Here is an 8,511-nt window from a genome sequence, read left to right on the forward strand (position 1 = left end):
CGGGCTGCCGATGTTAACGAGTTCCACCTGGAAGGGGGAGCGCGGTGGGCGCAGATCCGCAGAAACAGGACCTCGGCTGCAAACTTAACCGCCTTTCCGGGGGATCGGCCCTTTCACTTTTTTTCCTTATCTCCTCGACTCCTCCCTAGGTTCACCACCACATTCCCATCTGCTAAAGCTTGGGGGTAAGGGAGTGAGAAGTTGCACTGCGCAACCCAAACACAGACTCCTTCCTGTCCTTTGACTGCTTTACTGGGCTGGGGCCTTTTGATCGCGAGTTTTTGCTGGAATAACCTCTAAAATTTCCCTCGGTTCCCAGCAAAGAAAAGTCTCGGGGTGGGGGTGGGGAGCAGCTCGGGAGCGCGCGTGCACTTATCCACACGTTAATACACTCCCTCACACCCTCCCTCTCCAGCGTTATTGGAAATGCAAGTGAGCTGCAAGCTCTGGAGAAGCTGAGGCTGAAGGGTGCTAGAAAGTAAGGACAAACTATTAGGACGACTCATAAAATTCCGAGGAAGTTGCAGGGGAGAAGTTCATACTTTGACCATATGATGGGAATCCAGTTTGGGTCAGTGATTAGTAAATAACAAGTAAACCGTACTAAATCAAAGCCAAGATAGATGAGTGGATTTCCTCATCCATCCAACCTTATGTCATCAGTTTACTTTTTCTTTTGAGAAGGTAGAAAACAAGGACATTAAAAAAAAAAAAGTTCAAGTATGAAACAGTGAAATGCCTCTGTTTACTAGTGTTTGTGCATGTTGCCTTCGGCAGGTGTGTGAGGTAGGGATTACCCTTTCTACTTAAATTCCAAACCAATATCCAGTTTGAACAGGATGTTAGGAGTTGTTTACCAGCTTTGAGGAGACCACTCTTCATGCAAGAGTTCTCTCAATCTCTATCTAAGACAGTTCTTCCGGCAACCATTACATCCAGATGTGACTATTCCCCAAAAATACTTTGGTTTAAATATAGACTTCACCAAAATGTGTTTGGAAATATTTTACTGTCAATTCCAGTTTATTTGTATGGTACTCCTTTTCAGTATTTTTACATACTAAAACTAGTAGTATAAGGTAACCTACAGCTTCCAGAAAAATGTTGCTTTAATTTTAAATTTCTCATTTTGTGCCTTTTAAAAAATCCTTTGTAATTGACCTGTATTTTTTCCTTATCTATAGAATGTAGAGCAGAGGAAGAAAGTTATAACAGTGGGTCACAAAAGCCTGGTAAGGCATGGGGGAAGTTTATATAAATTGTGGATTTAAAGGTGAGGGATATGTGTCTATTTAACTTAAGGTTACAGCTATTGATTGATTGATTGATTGATTGATTAAAAGCAGAATCCAGCAGTATAGACAATTAGATAACTACTGACTTGGTTGTGTTCTTTAGCTGCATTCTTTAACTCGGGTCAGCATGCCCTATTTTACCAGTTTTTGTACATTGATTATTAAGAGCATTGGGAATGGGTTTGGTTACACTGGGTAGAAAAAACTGTCACAGAATTGCGCTTATTGGTTTTTATCTTTGTCCATTTAAACTATAAGCTGATTAGATTTTTTTTCTTCTTATGGTACTGGACATTGAAACAATATGTTGCATGGTGCTCTACCACCAAGCTACATCTCCAGTCTCTTTCAAAATCGATACAGTATATTAATTAATATCTTAATTCTCTTACATGGTATTTACGTTGACTATTTTTATCCCATCTCTCATCATTTTTACAAAGGCAGATTTAACACACTTTTTGGTAATAAAATTTTTCACCTTGAAGGTTAAGGTTTTATACGAAATAAAATGCTGTATTTGCCTTTCAAGGGGTATTGGAAGTTATGGTTTAGCTTTTGAGTAATAGTTATGTACCCGCCCCCAGCTGTTTTAAGATTGAACCAGCCCCTTGAGCATACTAAGCAATCACTCTACCAACATCCTTAGTTGTTGAAGAAAAGCGTGTTTCATGAATACTATACTATACTATACTTTTCCACTGTTTTCCATAGTTTTTTCTTTGCACATCAAGAAAGCACTGTAGTTAATAATTGATTCAAGAAGCAGCCTATAGTGTTATTTCATGTTTGTAATAATCTTTAAGTACAAGAAAAAAAATGTCTAAAAGAATACTGAGAAAAGTTTTAATAAAGTCATATATCTTCCATTTGGCAAGTTCTGTAATGAGCCATTTAAGTGCAAGGCATTGTTGATTTTATCAAATTAGAGAGAAATGTTAGAGTGTGTTGGACTGGTGTACAATACTTACCTAACGCGCATATATATATATATATATATATATATATATATATATATATATATGTAAAATACACACACACACATACATGTATCAGTCAGGGCCCTTGGGGTACATTCCCTAGTACTGCAAACAAACTAGAATGGAACAAAAACCACACATAAGAATTTAAAATGCATTCTTTAATTGAGTTTCAGGCTTTGCTCCTTAGATCCCTGGAGCCTTTGCCTAGATGAGACTTCCTCTGATAAGTCACCCTCCCAAAACCAAGGCAATTTCTGTTTTTAACCTATGAATGTTTGCATTAAAAAGTATTAAAGTCTCTGATATATTGTTTATTAATTTGATTATTTGTATTTAGCACTTAATAACATACTGTGGGGATAAAGAGATGGATCAGAAAGTAGAAGGTTGTTAGACTTCAGTATGAGAGGTAGTAGAGGACTAGGTAGATAAAGATGCTGCGATGTCCAGGAAAGATCAGAGCTAGCCTGTGCTCTCTGTCTCTTGGGTTATCCTAAACAGAAGAAAACAGTTTCGGTGTTTTTTGGTTTTGGTTTTTGGTTTTTGGAGTTTTTTTGTTTGTTTTATAAACCCTACTCTTCTGTAAGCAGTCTCCACAGGGCTGTGCTGTAAAACAGTAACTTTTCATCTTACCTTTAGAGATATTACTTTTAGGAAAAGTTACATGTAACTTTCATTTATGGTTAAAATATGACTTAAGGTTTGTCACCTAGATTTTTCTCAAGCTTTTTATCATGCAGAGTTAATCGCAAATATTGGTTTTAATTTTTTCCCTTAACTTCTGATTAATCTATTATCCTTAGCAGATTTATTGAATATCTAGGATCTGTGAGTAATATAAGAAAGTATGTATGAACTATAGTCTTAACTCCTATCAGAGCTTATAGTTTTGTGTTAAAATTGAGGCCCCACCCCCCCAACATTCCTGTCTGTATATACACATGTGCATGTGGGTGCCCTTGGAAGCCAGAAGAGGGCATCAGCTCTCCTGGAGCTAGAATGGTTGTGCACTACTCCCAGCCTTTGCAAGAGGCTCTTAATTGTTGAGCCATGTCTCCATCCCCAGAGCTTATAGTTTTGAGAGAGAGAATTTGAGATGTGGAACAATGTAAAAATAGTTAAATGTGAGGCTAATACAGAACAGGTGAATTTGGCTACAGGATAGTACTTTACTGATTTAAAATTTTCTATAAAGGGCTGGAGATTGGGCTCTGCAGGAAAAGTGCTGACCACTCTTCTCAGGATCCAGGTTCTAGTCCAAGCACCCATGTGGTAGCTAACAATTATCAGTAACTCCAGTTCCAGGGGAACCTAATGACCTTTTATGGCCTTCATGGGCATTGAATTCACACAGCACACAGACATAATATAGAGGCAAAATACTTGTACACATTAAATAAGTAAAACAAAACAAAATACATATAAAGTGGTATAAAGAAATTTCTACAAAAGAGGTACTTTTCAAAAGTAGTTAAGATAGTGAGGAGGAAAAAAAAAAGATGTTGAAGTAGTAATGTCTGTGGACCAAGAGTATGTGGGAGGGCTGAAGAGATGGCTCAGTGGTTAAGAGCACTGACTGCTCTTCCAGAGGTCCTGAGTTCAAATCCCAGCAACCACATGGTGGCTCACAACCATCCATAATGAGATTGGATGCCCTCTTCTGGTGTGTCTGAAGACAGCTACAGTGTACTCATAAATAAAATAAATAAATAAGTTTTAAAAAAAAAAAAAAAAAAAAGAAAGAGTATGTGGGAAAGTGTAAGCCAGATTGGCAAGTGAGAAGAAATGTAAAAGTATAAGAGCATCAGTTTGTACCTTATGAGTAAGTTGAAATATTAATACAAGTGCAAGGGTAGTAAAGAGATTATGGAGAAATAAACTCTCTATTCTCACTGTATTTGACATTAAACAACCCTGGAGAGATGGACTTCTTGGCTTCTAGTTTGGTATAGTTTGTTCATTTTCTTGTTGAGTATGCCCTTTTGCTGATGAAAAATTCTGTGCTTATTATTAATATGTTTCCCTTTTCAAAGCCAAGGAAACACTTTTTGAGTGTTGGCTGTTTAAGGTACTGGTATATAGGGGTCTTCAGATATTTCTAGGAATACCTAGTGGTCTTAAAATTTTCTGAACTTTATGTTCTTGTTACTCATCTTGACCTTGCCTCATTTTATTGCCAAGTTTCATGTCTTTGGAGATAACACTATAGACTCAGGTGATATCACCATCTGTTGCTAAAACTGATTAGCTTTTCATTGAGAAACACTGACTCATTTATTTCATATTAGACATATGTGCCAGTCACTAAGTTCTCTGTCTAGCATTGTTGTTTTCAGTTCTGCTGAGACAGTTCAGGTGCTTAGCACACAGTAGTTAATTCATTTTTGTAGGCTTTGTATTCCATCACATTCAGTCTTGTATTCTACTTTTAGATTGCTCTGTTGTCTTTTACAAGGTCTACCTCCTGTTTGTTCTTTTATAGGGTATATTTTAAATCCAGGCACTTTCCTCTACTTTCCAGTGTGGTTGCTGTGCTCAGTTCACTCTTCATTAATCACACATCTGGAGTGACTTCTCTTTGAAAACCAAACCCTATCAAATCTTTTTTATTCACAAAATTCTTCATCTCAGGACTGGAGAAGTGACACAGTGAAGAGAAGAGCACTGGCTTCTCTTGTAGAGGACCTGGGTTTGATTCCCTGGCTGCTTTTACTTGACCCAACATCCGCTTTGGGCTTCCACAGATACCAGGTACACATGCAGTGCACATATATACATGCAAGCAAAATACTTAAACACATAGCATACAAAAGAAATCATCTAAGATTTGTAAGCTATGACCTTTGACCATTTATTTCTCTATAATATCCTTTTATATTATGAAATAACTGTCAAAGTTGCCAGGATAATATTTTAAAATATATGAACACAATATGAAATTCAGATACCTGTGTGTCTAAATGAAGTTTTATTATATCAAGATCATTTTATCCTCATGTCAAGTAATGTGACAGACCCTGGACCATATGCCCAACCCATTATAGGAAAAAGTTTTCAAACCTTGCTTGTAACTTGTATTTCATTTATTTGAATTCATAAGTGGATTTTTAAACTCCATGGTACATATCACATTGCTTTTATCTCTTTAGCTATGGTACTATACAGATGAGTGGTGGTATGGAGTTTTTGTTTGTTATAAAGACAAATCTCATGTATACCAGGCTTGCTTCCAAGTTGCTGTTTAGCCAGAGGTGACCTTGAATTTCTGATCCTCCTGCTTTTGCCTTCTGTGATTGTGTTGTGATAACAGGCACAAATCATATAAACAAGACTGGATGTGCCTTCTCCCTTATCTTCCCAGATGATGGAGTCACAGGCATGGGTCACCTTGACCAAGGTTTATATGTTTGTGTGTGCCTGTGTGTGTGTGCATGTGTATTTATAGTGTGGAAAATGTTTCTTAGCCTCTTGATATTTTTTAAGTGTCCAATGTTTTAAAACTATACTTCTTCCTGTGATTATTTGACTTGCTACTATTACCATCTTTAAAAAGAAAATTATGAAACCTAGGCTTCATTGAGATGGCTCATTGTTTATAAAGATGTTTGCTGTCAAGCCTGAGTTATCATGATGTAAAGAGAATTGACTCCTGCAAGGTTTCCTCTGATCTATATACACACCTGTGGAGTATATGCCCGTAGACCTACAAAATGAATATAAGTTTAAAAAATTGGAAAACCTTGCTTACAATCATTCATATAATGAAAATGATGGATCCTTTTCTGTGTAGCATTACAAATATGGAAAGTATTTAAAAGTATTCCCTTCTCCTACTACTTTGTTTTTCAAAGAGGATGAGCATCTGTATTCATAGTACTGTCTTCACTGGACGTCCTTATAGCACCTTTGGACCTTCCTTATAGTGCCTTTAGATTTTCTAAGTCTCTGGCATAAGGTTAAGCAGGTAGTGGCTAAACATAAGCATACAGGTTGTTCTCGTAAGTTGATAGGAATGGGATGACCTTTGATGCTTTTATTTCCACTACTGAATAAGTAACTAGTGACTGGTATAAATTTGGGATAGCTTTCTCATAAAGGCATAGAGAAGAAAGCAGGTTGATTAGTGAAAGATCAGTGAAAGGTAGATTAAGTAATAAGCTCTGCAATTACTCTGTTTAGGAATAGTTTACCTGGTTTAAAAATACCTTTCATTAATAAAATCCCCTCCCAACAACTTGAAATATCAAAAGACAGAAATGGATAAAAGAATTACCTTTATTGGGTAGTGTTAGGAAGCCCAGAGTTCCTGCTTGGATCCCCTGACTGTCCTCCTCCTGGAAGTACTTCACTGTGTATCAGTCTATAGTGTATGTAAGTGATCAAACTATAGGGCATAGGAAGATGCTAGATGCTTTAGATTAGAATATTCTTAGTTGACTTTATAGGTTTATAGCAGTATGTGGATTTCTATTAATTGTGCCAACAAATATGGCATCTGGATTATATAATGGTTTTAGAGCTCTGTACACTGAGCCTGAAAGTTGATTTAATTAATTGCTAAAAATTATTTTGTTCCCCATGTGTGTAAGGTAATCTGGGAGCTGGGAGATGGGGTAAAAATGGAAAATTCTAGATTTTTCACTGCATAATTGTTAAAAAATTTAAAAGATTCTCTTCATAACTTGAGTATAGTCTAATCTAAAGACAAATTCATAAAACTGACTTTTTATAGCTGCATTACATCTAGAGATTGTGTGGTTTTTGTGGCAGAAATCTTGGTTCAAAGGTAAAAGTTAAAAAATGAAAATGACATGATTGATTTTCATTATTACATTGTTGAATTACTTAGCTACCTTACATATGCTAAAAGGTTACCTGTTTTTGCGTATAACACTGATAAATTTGTCATCAAGAATTAGCAACATTAACAGAAAAATATTTCCAGTTTACACTAATTATTTAGTATGAAGGGTTTTTTTTCTTAAGTTATTCTGAATAAATTTACTTTAGCTTATTGAATATAGGATGATCTTTGTGTTAGGTCTGGTTTTGGAAATGTTTGGTTACATCGGGGTATTTAGGATTGAGCAAGTAATTATAAAATTATTTCTGTATAATCAGATCTTAGAAATGTAATTTCTATAATAAATACTATGACTTATAAAAAAAGGATAAAGTCAGTTATATTTAGGGCTATATTTTTAATTTTTAGATTTTAAAATTTATTTTTCATTTTATGTGTTTATATGCTTTGCCTGCATGTTTGTTTGTGCATCATGTGAGAGTATTCCTGTGGAGACCGGAAGAGGATGTTGGAACTCCTAGAATTGGAGTGTTAGATGGTTGTAAACTCTCATGTGGGTATTGGGAGTGGAACTTAAGTCCCCTGTAAGAGCAGCAAGTATTCTTAACTGCTGGACCATCCTTCTAGTCCCTATGTCTCTTTTTTAAAAGTTAGTTTTAACATTTATAGATAAAAATATATGCTTATTCTGGCCAAGTATATTATGAATCAAAATTTACTTTGATTGAAATACCTTCATTTTTGGAAAAGTTTTCAGCTTAATGTTAAGTCTTATAAATCTGTTTTGTGAAATACTGTTAGGCTTGTTATACTAGTATGATAGATATAGATTTGTGCCTTTTTGGCTCTTAAATCGAGTGAAATGGGAGAGAGGTAGAGTTAATGACATACAATACTTATGTTAATTATGCAGTAGTTTTGGAAATATTGGGGAAAGTACAAAGACAGGAATGTATTAAGCATATTGTGTGCCTCACTGAAAGAGAATGAGAATTTGAGAAAGTAGCTCAGAACATACAATGTATGAGAACATAGTAGTAGGCAGGAATTATAGTAGTAGGACATTAAGGACTTGGCTTTTCCTTTTAGAAGTACTGCAAAGTTCTTAACAGAAGAATGGCAAGCTCTGGTTTGTAGTTTAACATGAACCTGGCTGTTCTGATATCAAAAGACCAGAGAAAGGGAACAGGAATTATGCAAGGAAGTGAAATTAGAATCATTTACCAAACATGATGGTGGATAGAATCTGGGTTATAGTAGTAAAGATGGCAGGAAGTGGTATGTTTTGTGTATGTGCACACACATAACACACTTTTGCACACGCACACATATTTAAGGGTAGGGCTGTTAAGGACAAAGCCACTAGAAAGGCATAAATATTTGAAAATCATACTTTTATAAATAGATGTAACAGTTTTATGAAAGGGGA

Source organism: Grammomys surdaster, unplaced genomic scaffold, assembly GCF_004785775.1.
Source record: "Grammomys surdaster isolate TR1022 unplaced genomic scaffold, NIH_TR_1.0 126163, whole genome shotgun sequence".
NCBI lineage: Eukaryota > Metazoa > Chordata > Mammalia > Rodentia > Muridae > Grammomys > Grammomys surdaster.